The following is a 21,719-nucleotide window of genomic DNA, read 5'->3' on the forward strand; positions in this document are numbered from 1 at the left end:
ACAGGCATTGGTTTGAAAATAGACATATATGACCCAAATTGACCCAAATCAGTTTTCTTCCCTTTTTTTTTTTAAATTGGAGCCAATTAAAGACTACTAATGAGGCCAGGAGTTGCTGGAAGCCACATGCCCTGTGTGGAAGATATAGGCCTGCATTGCAGAATTGCAGGAGATGCATGATGAATTGCCAGGAGAGACAAAAAGCAGAGGGAGAGTCCTGAACTTGAACTACCTCTGGGTCCAGCTAGACACCCAACTCTGGAGATGGAGTTGGCACGATTTTGTTTTTATGACTGAGATCAGATTTTTGAGAAAAGATGGCCTTGTATCTCTGATTCCTCAGATGTTGGACAGTACTTTTCATATTCATTTAGAAATCTTGGTAAAACCCAAAGACAAATTTATCTCACAAGTGGAGTTGAGTTCTTAAATTGCCTCTTTGTATTTATTAGTGATGCTTGAAAATACTTTATGTTTGTCTTTCATTCAGATGCAGCTAATATGCTGCTTATGTAATAGATGTCCTAGAAGCTGAAATTACCAACAGGCTATCTGGAAGATAGCTGAAAATATGATCTTTAAACTTTTCAGTGTGTATTTTTGTATTGCTAGTTCTCATTCTATATAGATTTATTTTTATAAACAGGATCCCTGCTATGATAACCAACAAGGATTTAGCCTTATATCTGGACACTTTTATTATGCTGCATATATCTGTGGTCATGTAAAAACATAAACTATATGTTATAACACACACACACACACACCCTTGCACTGAAACCCATCATAATGCAATTTGCCATTATCGAAAGTAAGTAATCCTTGACTTATCACAGGTTCTGCAAAATATACTAAAGATACATGCAAGCTTACTGGTAAATTTTTTAAAGTCAGTTTAGATGATTTTTTTTGTTGTAAAAAGTCCATCTCGCACTGGTTTTTATGCTGGCAGTTTAGGAAAACAATTACTACCTGTGGCCTGCCAGGAGTCTGTGAAGCATCCCACAGTCATCAATGTTCATATGTAGATGACATATTGCTATCTTGGACATCAACAGATGCGGCATTTTCGTACGGTACAGAAAGTAATGGTGCCTGACATTTCTAGGTTGAAAGCCCTTCTTTGTTTCTTGCACTAATGGAAATAGATTTTTTTGACCTTCTTGTTTACTTCAAGATTGTATGTAAATGTTTCAATAAAGTAGGGAGGTTTCTTCCTACTATCTCATGGAGGTTGGGAAATAAAGCTGAAGGGAGAAAGTTGCCAGAAAAGGAAAGATGATTTTAAAAACAGTTTAAATTCTATGATAGAATAAAGATACCAGTGGTACTGTTTGTTTTGTTTTGTAGATGGTGAATGCATACATTTCCATAAAAGACTAAAGAATAAAATGCTTCTGAATAGAGATATTGAAACAGCTGAAATACACCTACTCCTTGGTAGCATTTCATGTTTAGGTGTTTTTTTGTTCCTGAGGACAGAATAAAAATCCCATTACTCTGATTCTGAAGAGAAGAGTACTTCCAAGGTTGGATGGGACAGCGTTAGCATCTAGGAGTTTCACATAAGCCCACTTTAATCAGGGTTTCCCTGGTGGCTCAGATGGCAAGGAATCTGCCTGCAATGCAGGAGACTAGGGTTTGATCCCTGGGTCAGGAAGATCCCCTGGAGGAGGGCATGGTAATCCACTCCAGTATTTGTGCCTGGAAAATCCCACAGACAGAGGAGTCTGGCAGGGTCTCATAGGGTTGCAAACAGCTGGACACGACTGAGCGACTAAGCATACAGGCACCTTTCATAGGCCAGGAACTGTGAAGGTGCTAGAAATACATTGAGGAGCAAAACAGTCCAGACCCCTGGCAATGCATGATAGCCCTTTGTCCTGCCATGCACAGAGATGTATTGTGTGCTCCTATAACCTGGTCCCATTTAAGGCATATTTCTCCAGATTTAAATAAAGCAAAGTGTGACATGATGGAGCCTATCATGGGGTCCTTAGAACCTGCAATGCTCTCTTGGTGGCTCCAGTCCAAAGAGTGAACTATTTCAAATGTGTCACTTCACTGGGCACAGGAATCAATATGGTTTGATAGGTATTCATTCATGCATTAGATTCTCTTCCAAACTTGAAGGGGAATAAGAAATAATTACTACAAAGCTCTAAGATGAATGTGAATGCTGAAATAATTGTATGATGCCTCCTTCTATTATCTGCTAGGTCTCTGTTTGCAGCATGGCATCTTGGGTTTGTGTTCTTGGGAGATTCAGGGTGTTCTTTAGTGATTAGGACCCATTGTGTTTATGATAGCTATTCATTCACGTTTTTCAAGATGGATGTGTGCATGAATTAGGCTGGATTGAGTTTCCTTTCTCTTTCCAGGTGAGTTTAAAAATCCAGGGGCGGAGTGGGGGTGGGGGGCCCACAACAGAGCAGGAGAATCAGATGCATCATCCCCACCTCCCGTTTTCATCTCTAAGTAATGCTTTTCACTATGTAAGTGCAGGCACCGCTTGTTGTGAGCCCCGAACAAAGAATCCTGATGTAGATTTCAATGTGTATGGACCATAATGTGCTGCTTTCTTGATAATGAGCTTTTGGCATTGAAATGAAAAGCAAACATATCATTAAGAAGGCGCTCCATAAAAACTGTCTGTCATATATCTTAAGCTTCATTAGTTTAGATTAATGACTGACTTGATATACATGACAATAGGTGAAGCAAACCTTTGTTTATTTATTGACAATTAAATGTGGTGGTGACATGCATAAACAGGCTTCCCCCTGATTAGTTCCATCTTTTAAGTAACTTCGTGTTATAAAACTTGTTAACTACAGTATCATTTTATTGAGCTCTGCTGGGTGTATGATGTGATCTTCACTGAAAGGCATCAATATTGCAGCCATTCCTGGCAGTCACTGGAGCATTGTGCTCGCAGATTGGAGTTGATATCTCATTGTACAAATTCAGGGACCCAGAAAATGCCCAGTTATTGAGCCTCTGCCCTGGTAGGACAATGTTCTATTCACGGAATCTGGGTGTAAGGTCACAGACAGAAATCTGATGGAAGGATAAGATTCAAATTCATTTCAGGGTTTTGCCAAGGACCTTCCTGAAATTATGTGTTTGGAAGGCATGGAGCTTTTCCCAGAGTATCCTAACAGAATAATGCTTCATAATGCAACTCAAGGGAATCTGTAAATAAATATAGCCAGTTCTGATTAGGAAGCTGCTCTAAGACTAAGCAAGCTGGTCTTTTAAGAAGATGCTGATAAGTCTGATATTACGTGGCTTCAGATGACATAAGCCCGCTTGTAAGAACACCTCTGTAGCAGATGTACCATTTTAGGGAAGAAGAATGAGGAGGAAAAGGGGAGAGGGGGAGCATGGCATAAAATGTGTCTGCCTGTTAGTCTCCACTGAAGTATTTGTGGTTTGCCTTTCCATGAATTCCAGAGTCAGAGGCTGTCAGGGATAATCAGCCCTTCCCATCACGGACACCCCGTGGCTCTCCTTAATAGCTTCCTTTTATGTGCCGTCAGACCTCAAAAATACATTTTAAAAAAGATTTATTTCGAAGGAGGCATAAAATAAAGTCTGTGTTGCAGTGGAGTATTACAGATGATTTCTGGACTCCATTCTGTGCCATCAGGCTCTCTGAAGAATTTTCATATAAAGGAAAAAAATAAACTCTCCACCAGCTTGAAAGATAAGTCCTTTGAGAAAAGAAAGGACTTACTTTCTTACTCTACAAAGCCATTCACAACATCATGTGAAGGCAGATCTCTCTGGACGCTGGAGACCAGGGAAGCACCTTTGCTTTCCTTAGGGAACATTGGGCAAGAACTGAAAGTTTGAATGAAAGAATGAGGTTAAACTAAGCAGTGTCTCATCTTATCTTCTTGTTGTCTGACTCTTTGTGACCCTATGGATCGTAGCCCACCAGGCTCCTCTGTCTGTGGGATTTTTCAGGCAAGAATATTGGAGTGAGTGGCTATTTCCTTCTCCAGGGATCTTCCTGACCCAGGGATTGAACCTGCATCTCCTGCATTGGAAGGTGTATTCTTTACAGCTGAGCCACCAGGGAAGCCCTTCATCTTACCTACACCCCTCCTCCACAACAAAGCTCACACACCGACCTTGTCCTAAGATAACTTTGCAATTGTTTTGTTCGTAAGTGGTATTGTTATTTTGTTTAATATGCAAAATCAACCCCTATGCTATAGAGGGTAATGAAACTCTGCTTCTTGAATTACTCTTGTCCTTTTCTTTTCATTGAATAAGCCATTCCTTCCCTTCTTACCCAGTCCTCCACCCCTACCCAATCTACATTACAACCTCATGAACAGTCACCTTAGCCTGTGAAGTTTGAGCTGGTGTATATTTCCCTGCAGACAGGGGCTTCAGATGGCAGCACTTGAACTTTATATGGGGTATAAACAATAAAAATACTGAATTACTATGTTTACAAATAAAACTAATATAGGAAGTCAACTATACTTCAATACAAAAAAAAGTGAAACTTACCCTTGTTTTATATCCATCTTTGATGAGTTTAACCCTTTGGGATAGTGCTAGGCCCTCCCAGAGGAGCAAGATGAGCACTGGAGGTCTGGCCGCATGGCTCAGTGGGAAAGAATCCACCTATCAATGCAGGAGACGTGAGTTCAACCCTTGGATGAGGAAGATCCCTTGGAGAAGGAAATCACACCCCACTCCAGTAATCTTGCCTGGGAAATCCCATGGAGAGAGGAGGTTGGCAGGCAACAGTCCGTGGGGTCACCAAGAGTCATACATGACTTAGCAACTAAGCAGCAAACTCCTGCAAGGGCTGTGAATGAACATGGGCCCTGGGATTAAAAAGTAACGTTATTCCATATACTAATGCAGAGGTGTGGAATCTAGAAAAATGGTACAGATGAACCTATTTGCAGGGCAGGATAGAGACACAGACAGGTGAATGGGCTGGGGGTGAGAGGTGGGTGAGATAAATTGGGAGAGTGGCATTGCCATACATACACTGCTGCTGCTAAGTCACTTCAGTCGTGTCCGACTCTGTGCGACCCCATAGTCGGCGGCCCACCAGGCTCCCCCGTCCCTGGGATTCTCCAGGCAAGATCACTGGAGTGGGTTGCCATTTCCTTCTCCAATGCATGAAAGTGAAAGGTGAAAGTGAAGTCTTTCAGTCATGCCCCACTCTTCGTGACCCCATGGACTGCAGCCTACCAGGCTCCTCCGCCCGTGGGATTTTCCAGGCAAGAGTACTGGAGTGGGGTGCCATTGCCTTCTCTGTATATAATAGCTAGTGGGAAGCTGCTGTACCACACAGATAGCTCAGCTTGGCACCCTCTGATGATATAGAGGGGTGGAATGAAGAGAGGTGGGAGGTCCAAGAGGGAGGGGATGTATACATATGTATAACCTATTTACTTCATTGTACAGCAGAAACTAAACAATATTGTAAAGCATCTATATTCCAATAATAATAATAAAAAGGAACCTTCACCTGTGCCCTAGCTGTTGACTCTCTCCTTTCTTCTTCCTGGATTTAAAGACTTGAAAGTCCTGCTAAAACAGTGATGTGTTGAGCTTTGGGTTTTTCAGGCCCTTCATTGCCAAGCAATTCTCACCTGATAATCACTGTCATAAGCTGGCACTGAGGAGCACTTCAGTGTCTAGCCCCTTGTTTCTTTTCATGGTAAGCCCCATAATTATTTTTCAAATGACACCCTTCTAGTATAGGAAAGTCTGTTTATATTTGGAAAGAAAATTGCTCATGGTTTTCAGAACCTAGGAAGATGTTCAGTATCCCTGTAACATTTTTGTGGGTCTATTTAATCAAGATTGCCGGGAGAAATATCAATAACTTCAGATATGCAGATGACATCACTCTTATGGCAGAAAGTGAAGAGGAACTAAAAAGCCTCTTGATGAAAGTGAAAGAGGAGAGTGAAAAAGTTGGCTTAAAGCTCAACATTCAGAAAACGAAGATCATGGCATCTGGTCCCATCACTTCATGGGAAATAGATGGGGAAACAGTGCAAACACTGTCAGACTGTATTTTTTGGGGCTTCAAAATCACTGCAGATGGTGACTGAAGCCATGAAATTAAAAGACGCTTACTCCTTGGAAGAAAAGTTATGACCAACCAGATAGCATATTGAAAAGCAGAGGCATTACTTTGCCAACAAAGGTCCGTTTAGTCAAGGCTATGGTTTTTCCAGTGGTCATGTATGGATGTGAGAGTTGGACTGTGAAGAAAGCTGAGTGCAGAAGAATTGATGGTTTTGAACTGTGGTTTTGGAGAAGACTCTTGAGAGTCCCTTGGACTGCAAGGAGATTCAACCAGTCCATTCTAAAGATCAGTCCTGGGATTTCTTTAGAAGGAATGATGCTAAAGCTGAAACTCCAATACTTTGGCCACCTCATGTGAAGAGTTGACTTATTGGAAAAGACTCTGATGCTGGGAGGGATTGGGGGCAGGAGGAAAAGGGGACGACAGAGGATGAGATGGCTGGATGGCATCACCGACTTGATGGACGTGAGTTTGAGTGAACTCCGGGAGATGGTGATGGACAAGGAGGCCTGGTGTGCTGCGATTCATGGGGTCGCAAAGAGTCGGACACGACTGAGCGACTGAACTGAACTGATTTATTTATCTACATGTTGAAAATTTTTCTTCTTTGTGATTTTGGAAACATGTTTGAATTTCTGTTTTGATATCATATCAGTATCTTTTGTGAAGAAATAGCAGTCTTTGTAAATTTATCTATGGTTTATGTTTATGAATCAGGGTTTTTTAAAAAAATAGTTGGGAGCTGTTAGATTGTCATATATATCCAAAATAATGTAAGGAAACTGGTTTCAAGACTATTGGATAATGGTGCTGTAACTAATACACAGTTATGTAAAAAAGATTAGTTGGCAAATTTTTGTATTAGACCAGTCATAGCAAAGGAGAAGGCAATGGCACCCCACTCCAGTACTCTTGCCTGGAAAATCCCATGGATGGAGGAGCCTGGTGGGCTGCAGTCCATGGGGTCACGAAGAGTCAGACACGACTGAATGACTTCACTTTCACTTTTCACTTTCATGCATTGGAGGAGGAAATGGCAACCCACTCCAGTGTTCTTGCCTGGAGAATCCCAGGGATGGGGGAGCCTGATGCGCTGCCGTCTATGGGGTCGCACAGAGTCGGACACGACGGAAGCGACTCAGCAGCAGTCATAGCAAGAGAGCGCTCACAAACCAAGATCCTTACCCAGCCACAAAATTAAATGTGAAACATCTTCAACTTCAAGATAATAAATAATTTTCTTCAAAACAAGCAAATGGACATGTTAGACTTTCCTAATGCCTGATTGAACTGAAAGTTAAACATTTTTTTCTGTGAGGACTTTTGTTACATTTGTCCACATTTCACAAACACTGCATCATAAGTCTTGACCCTATTAGAAGGAGATAGTCACACACTAACCAGCAATCACTTTTTTTCCCTCAGATGCTTTGCTTATGTTGGTTTGCATTCCTTTGTTCCTAAGACTCAGCTTTCCTTACAAAATTGCATTTTCTCTTCTCTGTTGTGGTGTTCTGAGAAGTAGAATGCAAATGATCATTTACAAATTGAAGGTTAACAGAGAAATGCATTGTACTTGTGATTTGATGAGTGAAAACAAATCACAAAATAAGAACAAATAGCAGTATTATCCCATAGGAAAGAGCCTTGTGTATTGATCTATTATTTCCCAGCTTGAAATGTGCCAGTATTGTAGTTCCACTTGATTATGAACCTTTTTATCACTTCCCTTGGTTGATTCAACTTGAGTGCTTCTGACATTTGCTAAGTTCCTCACATATTCTGCTGAGCAGCAGGGGAAACCTTGTTAATGAGGAAATAACAAGCTGAAGATGTGAATAAATATTTAGCTGATTGAAAGGAGGTATACTGTTAATTTTTTTTAATGCCGACAACTGAGGAAACTCACTAACATGCTTTGCTTGTGTTAGCTAAATATGGGTTCTAGTGGAGTTTTTTACTGAACCACAGGGCACTTTCATTTCCTGATTCTATTATAAACTAAGTGGCCACCTGAACCCACCAATGAACTTGTTCTATTGTGTTTTTCTATTTTTAATCCTGAAAGAGTAAACATATTTCTCATCAGATGTGTTACAGAGTCCCGTCCATTGGAGAGATTTATGAAGGTGCCACTGGGTTATTACAGAACCATTCATTTATAAATGCGTCCCCTCCTGAAAGGAAACTATAAATGATAGCAGTGTTTTCATCATTCCACAAATCTATATTATAAAAGGGTGCAGCTATTTTTTTTTAATACTTGCTACAGTGGCGTGAAAATAATTTGGATTCTATGCTGGTTTAGGCTGTGTTTTCTGTCTTAAAATACAATTCAGTTCTGGTCTCATAATGAAGGTGATGTTTTATGGGACTCATCGCAGCTCTATGTAAAAGCAGGATGGTTCCTGGAATATTCAAGAGTTAATTAATGACAAGAGCTCTCTGGGCTTGGTTTAGCTTTTCAAAGAATGGTTGCTCTTGGACATGGGTGCCCAATGGAAGCTTCTAAATTTTCTCCCATGGTGTCCTAATAGGTTCTGTCTCCGGGAGAGAGCTTTTCATGTGTTTTATTTTAAAGACATGAATCTATATATGCTTCTAGAGCATTTTTAGTCGATGTCATTTAATGTCTTGATCCCATGGTATTTGAAGCTATCTTCCAAAGAATATTCCTAATACAAAAATCTTTTTTTTATTAAAAGGAAATGTTACATTTTTATGTTATATCAAAAGACACATGTTTAATATAAGCTCAGGAAACAATTGTATTTGTAGAGCAAAGAGAAGATAATCAACAAACATCTATTGAATGGTTCATTAATTTCAATACATCATGAATTTGGATTCTGATAAGGTGAAAGTTTTAGAGATCTTATTTTGATGGAGAAATTGCTAGGGATATGACTTGCTGATTGTAAAGGAGCCACAAAACTAGTATTCATCAGCTGAACAGATCATCAAAACCTCATAAGGAAATCTTTAAATATCTAGGTGAAAGTGAAAGGCACTCAGTCCTGTCTGACTCTTTGCAACCCCATGGACTACACAGTCATGGAATTCTCCAGGCCAGAATACTGGAGTGGGTAGCCTTTCCCTTCTCCAGGGGATCTTCCCAACCCGGGGACCTAACCCAGGTCTCCCACATTGCAGGCAGATTCTTTACCAGCTGAGCCACAAGGGAAGCCCATTATATACCACTTGATATATATAAAATATGTGCAATGTATATATAAATTATAAAGCATAATAAATAATAAGTTGGGTAACTCTCCTAATTTAAGCTATTTCTGGTATTGATAGACTACCCAGAATATAAGTATTCTATCATACTTGGTAGCTAGTGTCATTTTTTTGGCCATACCATATGTCTTTTGAGGTCTTAATTCCCCAATCAGGGATTGAACCCAGGCCCTGGGCAGTGAGAACTTGGAGTCCCAAACACTGGGTCACTAGAAAATTCCTGAAGCATCATAATTTTTTGCTCCAATTATATATATTCCAGTGAGTTATTTTCTTAGTCTACTACATTAAAAAATGCACTTAATCCAATACCAAAATCTTGATAAAGGTTCTTCTTTGGACAGATGTGTGAAGAGTGAAGATGAGGAAGCCCCCAGTGCATTTGGTCATGAATATCAATTCTTAAACGTCTGCTTCGGTGTGCAATAGAATGTCCAGAGTCATAATGGCTAAGGTTGGAGGGTAAACTTAGAATTCACATAGCCTAAGAACCCCAAGAGATGCTTGAATGCCCTCTCAAATATCCTAGTAAAGTCTCCAGCTAAATAAATAGCCCCAGGCACAAGGAGCAGACATCTATTTCTCAGAGAAGCCTGAACAATTTTGCACTGCCATTGCTGTGGCAAAGTCCCTTTTTATCCTGAGCTAACATTTACCTCTTCTTACTTTTCCCAAGATCTTAGTCCTGTCTTTTGTGTCTCAACAAAACAGGTATCCTATTACTCTGCACACGGAAAAAGTGAAAGTGTTAGTCACTCAATTGTGTCCGATTCTTTGTGACCCCATGGACTGAAGCCCGCCAACCTCCTCTGTCCAGGGGATTTTCCAGGCAAGAATACCGGAGTAGGCTTGCCATTCCCTTCTCCAGGGATCTGGACCCAGGGATCAAACCTGGGCCTCTTGCATTGCAGGCAGATTCTTTATTGTCTGAGCCATCCACTCCCCCTACTAATACTTGAAAGTAGCAGTGATGTTTCTCTTTTATATACTAAATGTCCTTTAGTCCTTCTAGATTGGTGTTTCTAACTTCACTTGAGATTCATTGGGGGAGATTAAAATGCAGGTAGTCATACAGAGTGAAGAGAAGGCAATGGCACCCCACTCCAGTACTCTTGCCTGGAAAATCCCACGGACGGAGGAGCCTTGTGGGATGCAGTCCATGGGGTTGCTAAGAGTCGGACACAACTGAGCGATTTCACTCTCACTTTTCACTTTCACGCATTGGAGAAGGAAATGGCAACCCACTCCAGTGTTCTTGCCCGGAGAATCCCAGGGACGGGGAAGCCTGGTGGGCTGCTGTCTATGGGGTCGCACCGAGTTGGACACGACTGAAGTGATTTAGCAGCAGCGGCAGCAGCATACAGAGTGAAGTAAGTCAGAAAGAGAAAAACAAATATGGTGTATTAACACATACATGTGGAATCTAGAAGAATGGTACTGATAAACCCATTTCCAGGGCAGGAATAGAGATGTAGTCATAGGGAATAGACATGCAGAAGTTGGGGGAAGGAGAGGGTGAGATGAACTGGGAAATTAGGATTGATGTATATACATTACCATGTGTAAAACAGATAGCTAGTGGGAACCTGCTATATAGCTTAAGGAGCTCAGCTTGGTGCTCTGTGACCTAGAGGCGTAGGATGGGGGTGGTGGTGGGAGGTTCAGGAGGGAGAAGATATATGTATACTAAAGCTGATTCACCTCATTGTACAGCAGAAACTAACACAGCATTGTAAAGCAATTATACTCCAATAAAAAAAGAAAATGCATGTAGTTTCCCCAGAGTATTAGATTCAGTAAGTTTGTGTTAGGCTCCAGAAATCCACCCATCCAAGAAATATAGGTACTGTTATTGTTCATGTTTTACAAAATGAGGAAACTGAAACAGAGGCTGTGAGTAATTTGATCAGAGGCTCAGTCTTGTGATAGAGCTATAATCTGAACTTCAGAACTTAACCAGAGGCTTTCAGGGTCATCATTATGAGAAGGGACATAAGAGAGAGATAAACAGTCAAGGATCTTGAATTATAGAAGAACTTTGGACTTAATTTACCAGACAGTTATGAGTAGTAGTAGTATAGTAATCATTAGCCTTTAACATCCTGAATGTTTGAATTCACCATAGTGCTTATTGGGGCTTCCCAGGTGGTGCTAGTGGTTAAGAACCAGCTTGCCAATGCAGGTTAGATGTAAGAGACTCTGGTTCGATCCCTGGGTCAGGAAGATACCCTGGAAGAGGGAACGGCAGGCCACTCCAGTATTCTTATCTGGAGAATCCCATGGACAGAGGAGCCTGGTGGGCTATGGTCCATGGGGTCGCAAAGAGTCGGACACAACTGAAGCAACTCAGCACAGCATAGTGCTTACTAAGTAAAGCAGTGTTTCCTGAGCTTTCTTAGAACTCAAATTCTGCAAGATTTCAATAATTTTGCTCAAGATAAGAATGAAAACAAACAAAAAAGGAGAGATTTATGGAGTAGTAGAAATTTGTGGAGTAGTAGCTTAAAAAAAGCTAAGCAAGTTTCTTAACTGTAATACTCACCAGAGACTTTAATATGTTAATCTCTATTTTTACTCTCACAGCATAATACATCATGTGGGATTCTCAAACTTATTTGACAAAGGAAGGTTTCTGTCTCTCTTCCTTGCTTTTTTAAAGGAAGATCTCAAGAGGGAAGTATCTCAGAATATTCTTTAAGGAATCCATGCTAAGGTATGCATTGAACATTTGAACATAGTCAGCTATAACTTCTGGTCACCTACCAGTTTAGCTCCTAGGAGGTCCCTTACAAAAGTTAGTTTCCCAACAGCATTGAAGTAGGCATGACTTTAGATTTTTAAAAAGTTACTTTCCATGAAAGAGTGCATGTAGGCAGCTTTACAAGTCTTTGTGGTAGACGAGTCTGGAAATAACCTGGAGCTGGGAGAGCTGCAGAAGTTGAAGCATTGTCCAGATGGAAAGAAGAGATCAAGGGCAGGCATTCAGATTTCAAGCTATTGAAGGATCCTCAGCGCAAGAAGATTAGAACATGGTATGAAGGAAATGGTGAGATAGTGGTGTGTTTGAGACATATGAAAGATCATTCATGGGAAATAGTAAAGCTTGGCTATTGGGAGTGAAGGGAAGAATAACTGAGGAGGAATTCAGGTCTCAAGACTGTAAGACTAGGGAAAAAATATTAATGCTGATAGAAATAGGAGAGTTTGGCAAGTTATACCAGATCCTGGGGTGGGATCACTTGGGAAGGGAACAAAGGATAAATGTTTATTGAGAACTTACCATGTACTCAACATTTAGTCCCTTTTATCAAAATCTACAAAGTTTTGAGGAGAAACCATCATATAAATCAGATTTCTCTGCTTGAAGAAGCTGGCAGAGTCTTGAATTCTATCCTTCTTGACTCTGCAGCTTCTTGTGGCTCTGAGAACCCCCTAACACTTCTCAGAGCACATCAGGAACATTGTTGATTAATTTCAACCCAACATGTTGAGTTTGAGATGATGGCGAACTAGTCAACTGGGAGATGTTTCGTTGTGAGTTTGAGAACTGCTGTCAAAAATAGTTAATGTGATTCCAAATGTAGAGCCACTTACTGCAGTCAAGATAAATAATCAGTAAATGCTCATATAAATACATTTCTTGCAAGAGTTTTGAATAACAATCCTTTGAGACCTGGCATTTTAATATTGACATAAGAGAGTTAATATTTAAAGAGACAAGGCTGTTTTACAATATGATGTGGTTGACTATTTCTATGTTTATGTGTATATATATTTGAATATATATGATTGACTATTTTTCCATCCTCATCTAATGAATCGCTTAATCCCATGCTTAATTTAATGAAGAATATTCTGTCACAGGAGGAAGAACGATCATCATGAAAAAATTGAATTCCCCTCATCAAACTTGGATTTTAAGAGTTTGGCCTACAGCATTCATATAAAGAAATGCTATCTGTAGAATTCACATATTTTATTTCTTAAACTATGTATTGTGGTGGTGGTGGTTTAGTAGCTAAGTCATGTCCAACTCTTGCGACCCCATGGACTGTAGCCACCAGGCTCCTCTGTCCATGGGATTTCCCAGGCAAGAATACTGGAGTGGGTTGCCATTTTCTTTTTCAGGTTCAGAACGAGGGATCGAACCTGTGTCTCCTGCATTGGCAGGTGGATTCTTTATCACTGAGCCACCTGGGAAGGCCATCAGACTATGTATATGTCATCTTAATGCCCAAACAGAAACACTAACTCATACAGAAGAGTCTCAGTAAATGTCTCTTCCCCAATTTTGTTTCTACTTTACTGAAATTTCAGAAATAATGGCAATGTATATCAGTTACACTTGTAGAAGATATAAACTTTATATGTAAATGAATTTAATGGACAGTCTTAGAGGATACAAGGCTTTGCTGTTCAGTTTGATCTTGATACTGGGAAGCAAATTTAGAACTGTTGATGGATATCATCCTTAGGTTCAGTCATTGTCAGATGTTAACTATAAAATATCATTTGGCTATGACAACCTGTTAGCTAGAGGGATTATCAGATTAAAAATGGAACTACACTCATTACTGAATCAACAGTATATGTCAACAATGCTTTCCAGGTCATGCATAATAAATATGAATATTATCTTGGATGAACAATTGATTTTATGTAACACGGAATGTTGAGAAAAAGTTTTGACTTTCATCCTGTTCATAATCCTTGCTAGTGAAAATAATGTTACATCAGTGTTTTTCTAGTCTTATTAAGAGGCAGTGTTGCTGTAATTCAACGGAACGAGTCAGTTCTTAAAATAGAGATGTTTGTGGAGCGTAGAAAGACAATTCATCAGCCTTAATGGAAATATCCTGCAAGACTATCCAGCTCTTCTTGTTCCAAATTTGTATTCATAAAGCAACCTCTGCTTTTATAATTTGTTTTCCTGAGGGAAATTTATCTACAGGGATTGGTTTTGCAAATAGCCTCCTTTCATCAGCCAGGTAGGTCTGTCTTTGTAAACTGTTGAAATTACATCTGGTTGATAATGTCGTCTTTTGTAAGTGTACTTAGCTCGAGTGTTCCCTTTTAGCTTGACCAATAATGGGTGCCCTTCAAAGCAGAGTTTTGGGCTCTGCCCTCCCTAGGCCAGAGCCAGGAACTATCCCTTCTAGCAAGCATTGTGGGGAGCAGCCAGATGGTCTACTTTTCTGACACTTTTAAAGCTTGTCAATACCATTTGCCTTATCTATGATTTACTGAAAAAAGAAGAGATGAATTTATGACATTTCTAATGCAAATCAGTTTTGGGGAGATTTCTGATTCTTTGTGCTGGCAGAGCTGTGGATCCTTTTATGGACCTATGGTAAGACCATCCCATTGATTCTCCTACCTCCTGTTAGTCGAATCCTTTCATGCTGACCATAAGGCTGGACGCTTGACTTGTTTTGGCCAACAGAACATGAGCGGGTGAGATATAAGCAGAGCCTGGATAAACTCCTGAACAATCGTGCCCAGTTGGAAAGCTATCTTTTGGAAGCCAGTTGCCATGCTGTAGGAAAGCTTGTGCTAGATTCAAACTGTGATAAATCAAGTGGTAAGACGCGCTGGAGGGTGAGGCCATCTTGAATATTCCAGCCCCAGCCATCACCCCAACTGAGAGTGCAACATCAGAGCTCAGCTCCATCCTCTGAAGCAGAAGATAAACCTAGCTGAGGGCAGTTAACCTACAGACTTGTGATCAATACTAATTCATTATCCCTTTATGCCAGTAGGCTGTGTTGAGTTGTTCTGTTGCATAGCAATAGATAAACAAAACGTGGTTATAGATCTCTATCTTAAGTGTATTAGTACTGAACATTCGAAGGAAATGGTGTCTAATTTCAGGGGGTGGCTTAGTGAGTGGTACATATCCAAAGTCCCTTAAACCCATCGCCCCCTCCTCTTTCCATACGTGAATGGTATTGTGCTGCCATCTGGTGGCAAGGACTAATTGTCCTGGATGATTCACGGAATCCAATGAGCTCATCAAGTAGCATCACTGTTAAAATGTGAACATGCACACGTGAGCCAGAGAACTCCAGGGAACCAGAACTAATAGGGAAAAGTGCTTTGTGAGGCGACAGTGGTGACATTGACCCAAGTGTGTGCCAAGGACGAGGGCCCCGCGGCCAGTGACTTACCTCCCGGTCACTTGGGCTGCTGTGGACTCCAGGCAGATTCAGCATTTGGGAAGCCAGCAACCTCTCGTCTCTTCCTTTCTACTAGACCAGGCAAGAGAGGACATGACACTCACAGGTGAAAACTGAACTCATGCTTCTCCCTTCGTCACGGGGGTATGAGGTTGTGCAACGTTCCCTAGTCCCCTCAGAGATTCGCTCAGCCCTTTTGATGTGGACAGAGGCTCCTATGAGTGGGGTGGAGAGTGGGAGGGCAGTGGAAAACGAGAGAGTTTTCAGGCGCTGATTTCATCTGAGGTTACCTTGCCTGTTTTGCCATCATCAGCAGGAACCCATACTTTCAGGAAGCAAAGCAAGAAAGCTGCTGTTAATGACTTGGCAGACATGGCCAGCTGCCCTCTCAATGCCCTGGGCTCTGCCCCATGTAGCCGAGGTTGTGTGGTTTGGGTCCAGGGTTTTGCCTCTAAGATGAACTTTTCTCTCCCAAGATAGACAACCCAAATACTTTAGGGGTTTGAAAAATATATACTGCATAAAAACCACAGATTTCTTTCAAACATTACTATTCCATCAAAGAAAAATAAATCATTATGTTTTCATTGTGTATTTACCACCAAGATACATCAACACAACACCTATTGTAATAAGTAGTAGGTGTTTATTTGTGCTCATGCTAAGTCTAGAAAGGAAAAAAAAACTTTCTTCCAAGTAAAATGATTTTATCTGAACTTAGGATATTGAAGGAAACATAGTACTTATCTTTTCAAGTTGAAGTAAATTTCTCTTAACATAATATATATTACAATAACAGCATCTAGTTAAGATTTCATTATGACATTTCAGTTTAATATAATACACAATCCTTGCCATGTTTTTATAAAACATTACTCGGTATGAGATATTCACATTAACTACAATTGCTGAAATGACTGATGTTTAAATCTAGCGACAGTTTCTATCATTATTAAACTTCATTATAAAATAAAGTACGTGGGTGAAATTGTGGCTTGATGCTTTTGTAATTTGCGCTCTACCTTTTCAATGTACTTTTCAGTTACATCAATTGAATCGTTTCATCTTATAGATGCAAAGATGAAGGAAAAGAACAAAAACATAGCCATTAACGGAAGCAGTGCAAATGTGCATAGTTAATGGAAACCATTTTGACATTTTGTATTTGATTCTATGGTGTACCTACTCAAACAATTTCAATGGCATATTAGAACAAAATGCTACATTGTGCTCTTCTCTAAGAATGCAAGTAATAGACTTCAAAAATTACCTTTTCACTGAAAGTATTATCTGCTGGAAATGAAGAAATGTTTTACATTCTGAGAAGCTAATAGCAACGAGAGGGAGCAATGGGCTGGCATGATAACTCAGGCAGGGGAGGGGTTTGACTCTTTACAATCCAAAACCCAGTTTTTCATTTTATAAAGCATAACAACAATATTCCTCTTCAGATTCCCAGCTTCTTCTTTTTTTTTTTTTTTAATTTTCTGACGGCATTGTTACTAATCCAAGTAAAGGCTTATGCTGGTCAATATGGAGCCCAGAATGTAAGGCATAATAATCACTTTTGAATATGTTCAGCTTGGCTCTGGGGAAGAGGCTTGATTTATAAAAATAAGTAGAAATTTTTTAAAATTCTGAGCATCAGAAAAATAGCTACTCTGTCCCCATTGGACATACTAACAGGCAGCTCATTTATTGGGGAATACACCTAGGTCCCACGGATGCTACTAAAAATGTGGTTCATTAAGGGTATTTTGATGTTGGACTGGAGAGAGGATGCCTACACATTTGAGGAAGTAATGTACTCCCAGTTGTGGGAGGTGTTTATACTTTCTATATCCTTCATTAAAGTACTTTCATGTAGAAATCACTAATTTGATTCCCACAAGAGCTCTGTGAAGCGAGCATTTTTTCTTTCATTTTTTCTCATCTGAAAACTGAAATTCAGAGAGAATAACTGATTTGCACAGCAAATAAGAAACATAACCAGGAAATGAAGCTGCTTCTAGAATCTAAGGAAAAGTGGAGGTGGGGAGAAAAAAGGGGAAATAAATTAATGCTACGAAGCCAAGTGAAAGAAAGCTTTGTGTTGGGGTGGGTGTGTTTTCATTTTGTATGTTGACATTGATTTGATGGTGGGAGCAAGTCTGGTTGGAGAGATAAACCCTGAAGATGGTTTTGTTTCAGCAACATGAATATATAAATTAACCAGATGATAGGTGACTTGATATCTGGTGGTAGGTTTTAGCAGAATGAAATCTCAAGATCTAGCTTCCTGAATCCTGGGCCTCTGCTCGGCAGCTAACTGCATTGATGTCATAACACACTCTGCCCATCATGTGCAAAACCCCAGTGAACCTCTGCCCTGGTGCCTTCGTCATCTGATGGAAGAAGGGCAGGCACAAACCAGGTCAGAGCTACAGGGAAACCTGAAGACCAATTTCTACAGAAGAGAAGAGGAGGCTATGCTTTAAGGAAAGAAGAGCAAGTTCATGCAGCAGCCTTTCCACCACCTTCTACTCGGTACTTTTTCTTGTGTTGCACCTTGCAACCCACATTTGAGGCTCTTAGTTCACTAAAAGCACCCGATGGACAATAAAGATTCAGAAAGTCTCAGGATTACCATGGTCCTTGTGACCAAGATGGAGCCTTCTATGAAAATTTACCCTCTTTTCATTGCTTATTTAGTAGCCATAGGCTGGCTGGAAGCCTGCAAGTTACGTAGAGGAAGATAGAGGCCTGAGTACTAAAAAACTCCATTTCTTCAACTATCAGATCAGATCAGCCGCTCAGTCGTGTCCGACTCTTTGCGACCCCATGAATCGCAGCACGCCAGGCCTCCCTGTCCATCACCAACTCCCAGAGTTCACTCAGACTCACGTCCATCGAGTCAGTGATGCCATCCAGCCATCTCATCCTCTGTCGTCCCCTTCTCCTCCTGCCCCCAATCCCTCCCAGCATCAGGGTCTTTTCCAATGAGTCAACTCTGTGCATGAGGTGGCCAAAGTACTGGAGTTTCAGCTTTAGCATCATTCCTTCCAAAGAACACCCAGGGCTGATCTCCTTCAGAATGGACTGGTTGGATCTCCTTGCAGTCCAAGGGACTCGCAAGAGTCTTCTCCAACACCACAGTTCAAAAGCATCAATTCTTCGGCGCTCAGCCTTCTTCACAGTCCAACTCTCACATCCATACATGACCACAGGAAAAACCATAGCCTTGACTAGACGAACCTTTGTTGGCAAAGTAATGTCTCTGCTTTTGAATATGCTATCTAGGTTGGTCATAACTTTCCCTCCAAGGAGTAAGTGTCTTTCAATTTCAGGGCTGCAGTCACCATCTGCAGTGATTTTGGAGCCCAGAAAAATAAAGTCTGGCACTGTTTCCACTGTTTCCCCATCTATTTCCCATGAAGTGGTGGGACCGGATGCCATGATCTTCGTTTTCTGAATGTTGAGCTTTAAGCCAACTTTTTCACTCTCCTCTTTCACTTTCATCAAGAGGCTTTTGAGTTCCTCTTCACTTTCTGCCATAAGGGTGGTGTCATCTGCATATCTGAAGTTATTGATATTTCTCCCGGCAATCTTGATTCCAGTTTGTGTTTCTTCCAGTCCAGTGTTTCTCATGATGTACTCTGCATATAAGTTAAATAAACAGGGTGACAATATGCAGCCTTGACAAACTTCTTTTCCTATTTGGAACCAGTCTGTTGTTCCATGTCCAGTTCTTTTTTTTTAATTTTATTTTTTTTTTAAACTTTACAATATTGTATTAGTTTTGCCAAACATCGAAATGAATCCACCACAGGTATACCCGTGCTCCCCATCCTGAACCCTCCTCCCTCCTCCCTCCCCATACCCTCCCTCTGGGTCATCCCAGTGCACCAGCCCCAAGCATCCAGTATAGTGCATCGAACCTGGACTGGCGACTCGTTTCATACATGATATTATACATGTTTCAATGCCATCCTCTCAAATCTCCCCACTCTCTCCCTCTCCCACAGAGTCCATAAGACTGATCTATACATCAGTGTCTCTTTTGCTGTCTCATACACAGGGTTATTGTTACCATCTTTCTAAATTCCATATATATGCGTTAGTATACTGTATTGGTGTTTTTCTTTCTGGCTTACTTCACTCTGTATAATAGGCTCCAGTTTCATCCACCTCATTAGAACTGATTCAAATGTATTCTTTTGAATGGCTGAGTAATACTCCATTGTGTATATGTACCACTGCTTTCTTATCCATTCATCTGCTGATGGACATCTAGGTTGCTTCCATGTCCTGGCTATTATAAACAGTGCTGGGATGAACATTGGGGTACACGTGTCTCTTTCCCTTCTGGTTTCCTCAGTGTGTATGCCCAGCAGTGGGATTGCTGGATCATAAGGCAGTTCTATTTCCAGTTTTTTAAGGAATCTCCACACTGTTCTCCATAGTGGCTGTACTAGTTTGCATTCCCACCAGCAGTGTAAGAGGGTTCCTTTTTCTCCACACCCTCTCCAGCATTTATTGCTTGTAGACTTTTGGATCGCAGCCATTCTGACTGGTGTGAAATGGTACCTCATAGTGGTTTTGATTTGCATTTCTCTGATAATGAGTGATGTTGAGCATCTTTTCATGTGTTTGTTAGCCCTCTGTATGTCTTCTTTGGAGAAATGTCTATTTAGTTCTTTGGCCTATTTTTTGATTGGGTCATTTATTTTTCTGGAGTTGAGCTGTAGGAGTTGCTTATATATTTTTGAGATTAGTTGTTTGTCAGTTGCTTCATTTGCTATTATCTTCTCCCATTCTGAAGGCTGACTTTTCACCTTGCTAATAGTTTCCTTTGATGTGCAGAAGCTTTTAATTTTAATTAGGTCCCATTTGTTTATTTTTGCTTTTATTTCTAATATTCTGGGAGGTGGGTCATAGAGGATCCTGCTGTGATATATGTCAGAGAGTGTTTTGCCTATGTTCTCCTCTAGGAGTTTTATAGTTTCTGGTCTAACGTTGAGATCTTTAATCCATTTTGAGTTTATTTTTGTATATGGTGTTAGAAAGTGTTCTAGTTTCATTTCTTTACAAGTTGTTGACCAGTTTTCCCAGCAGCACTTGTTAAAGAGATTGTCTTTAAACCATTGTGTATTCTTGCCTCCTTTGTCAAAGATAAGGTGTCCATATGTGCGTGGATTTATCTCTGGGCTTTCTATTTTGTTCAAAAATATGGAATGCTTCACGAATTTGAGTGTCATCCTTGCGCAGGGGCCATGCTAATCTTCTCTGTATCGTTCCAATTTTAGTATATGTGCTGCTGAAGCGAGCACTCCATGTCCAGTTCTAACTCTTGCTTCCTGACCTGCATACAAATTTCTCAAGAGGCAGATCAGGTGGTCTGGTATTCTCATCTCTTTCAGAATTTTCCACAGTTTATTGTGATCCACACAGTCAAAGGCTTTGGCATAGTCAATAAAGCAGAAATAGATGTTTTTTTGGAACTCTCTTGCTTTTTCTATGATCCAGCGGATGTTGGCAATTTGATCTCTGGTTCCTCTGCCTTTTCTAAAACCAGCTTGAACATCAGGAAGTTCACGGTTCACATATTGCTGAAGCCTGGCTTGGAGAATTTTGAGCATTACTTTACTAGCGTGTGAGATGACTGCAATTGTGCGGTAGTTTGAGCATTCTTTGGCATTGCCTTCAACTATACTCCAATATAAAATAAAAATTAAAAAATTTTTAAAATCCAGTTTCTGGGTTACCTGAGAGAAGAAAAATGATAAATGTCTACAAACACCCAAGGTGCCCCACATTTTTAAAGCATTTTTTACTAGAGCACAGTGGCTTTACAATGTTGTGTTAGTTTCTGCTTTACAATTCACAGTAAAGTGAATCAGTCATATGTATATGTATATCCCCTCTTTTTTGAAATTTTCTTCCCATTTAGGTCACCACAGAGCTCCATATTTTTTTGTATGAAAATAAAAATTAGTCAATTCATTGGTTATACTGGTCTTCAACATAAAGCAAAAAAGCAATAGTATTAGCTTGCTTGAAATTCTAAATCTTATTGTCCTGGTTGATTCCTAACAGACCTAAAACCACAGCGTGCATGTGTGTTTGGGGGAAGGGATGTGTGGTATAGAACTTTTTCTTTAGAACTAGCTTCTTCCTTTGCAGGGAAAACTTACTCTTTCAGAGCAGTCACCAGACCGCTGTATGTTGGAAGAAAGCATGTGATA

The 21,719-nt window shown here is 40.4% G+C and overlaps 1 non-coding gene across 1 annotated transcript; it reads right to left on the reverse strand.

The window, feature by feature from the left end:
- Positions 1-20,697: 20,697 nt before the first annotated feature.
- On the reverse strand, positions 20,698-20,804 carry LOC112579247. Its single transcript, XR_003103746.1, has one exon. It is a non-coding gene; the product is annotated as a U6 spliceosomal RNA (small nuclear RNA).
- Between the last annotated feature and the right edge of the window lie 915 nt (positions 20,805-21,719).

The sequence above is a fragment of the Bubalus bubalis genome, chromosome 15 (assembly GCF_019923935.1).
Source record: "Bubalus bubalis isolate 160015118507 breed Murrah chromosome 15, NDDB_SH_1, whole genome shotgun sequence".
Classification (NCBI taxonomy): Eukaryota; Metazoa; Chordata; class Mammalia; order Artiodactyla; family Bovidae; genus Bubalus; species Bubalus bubalis.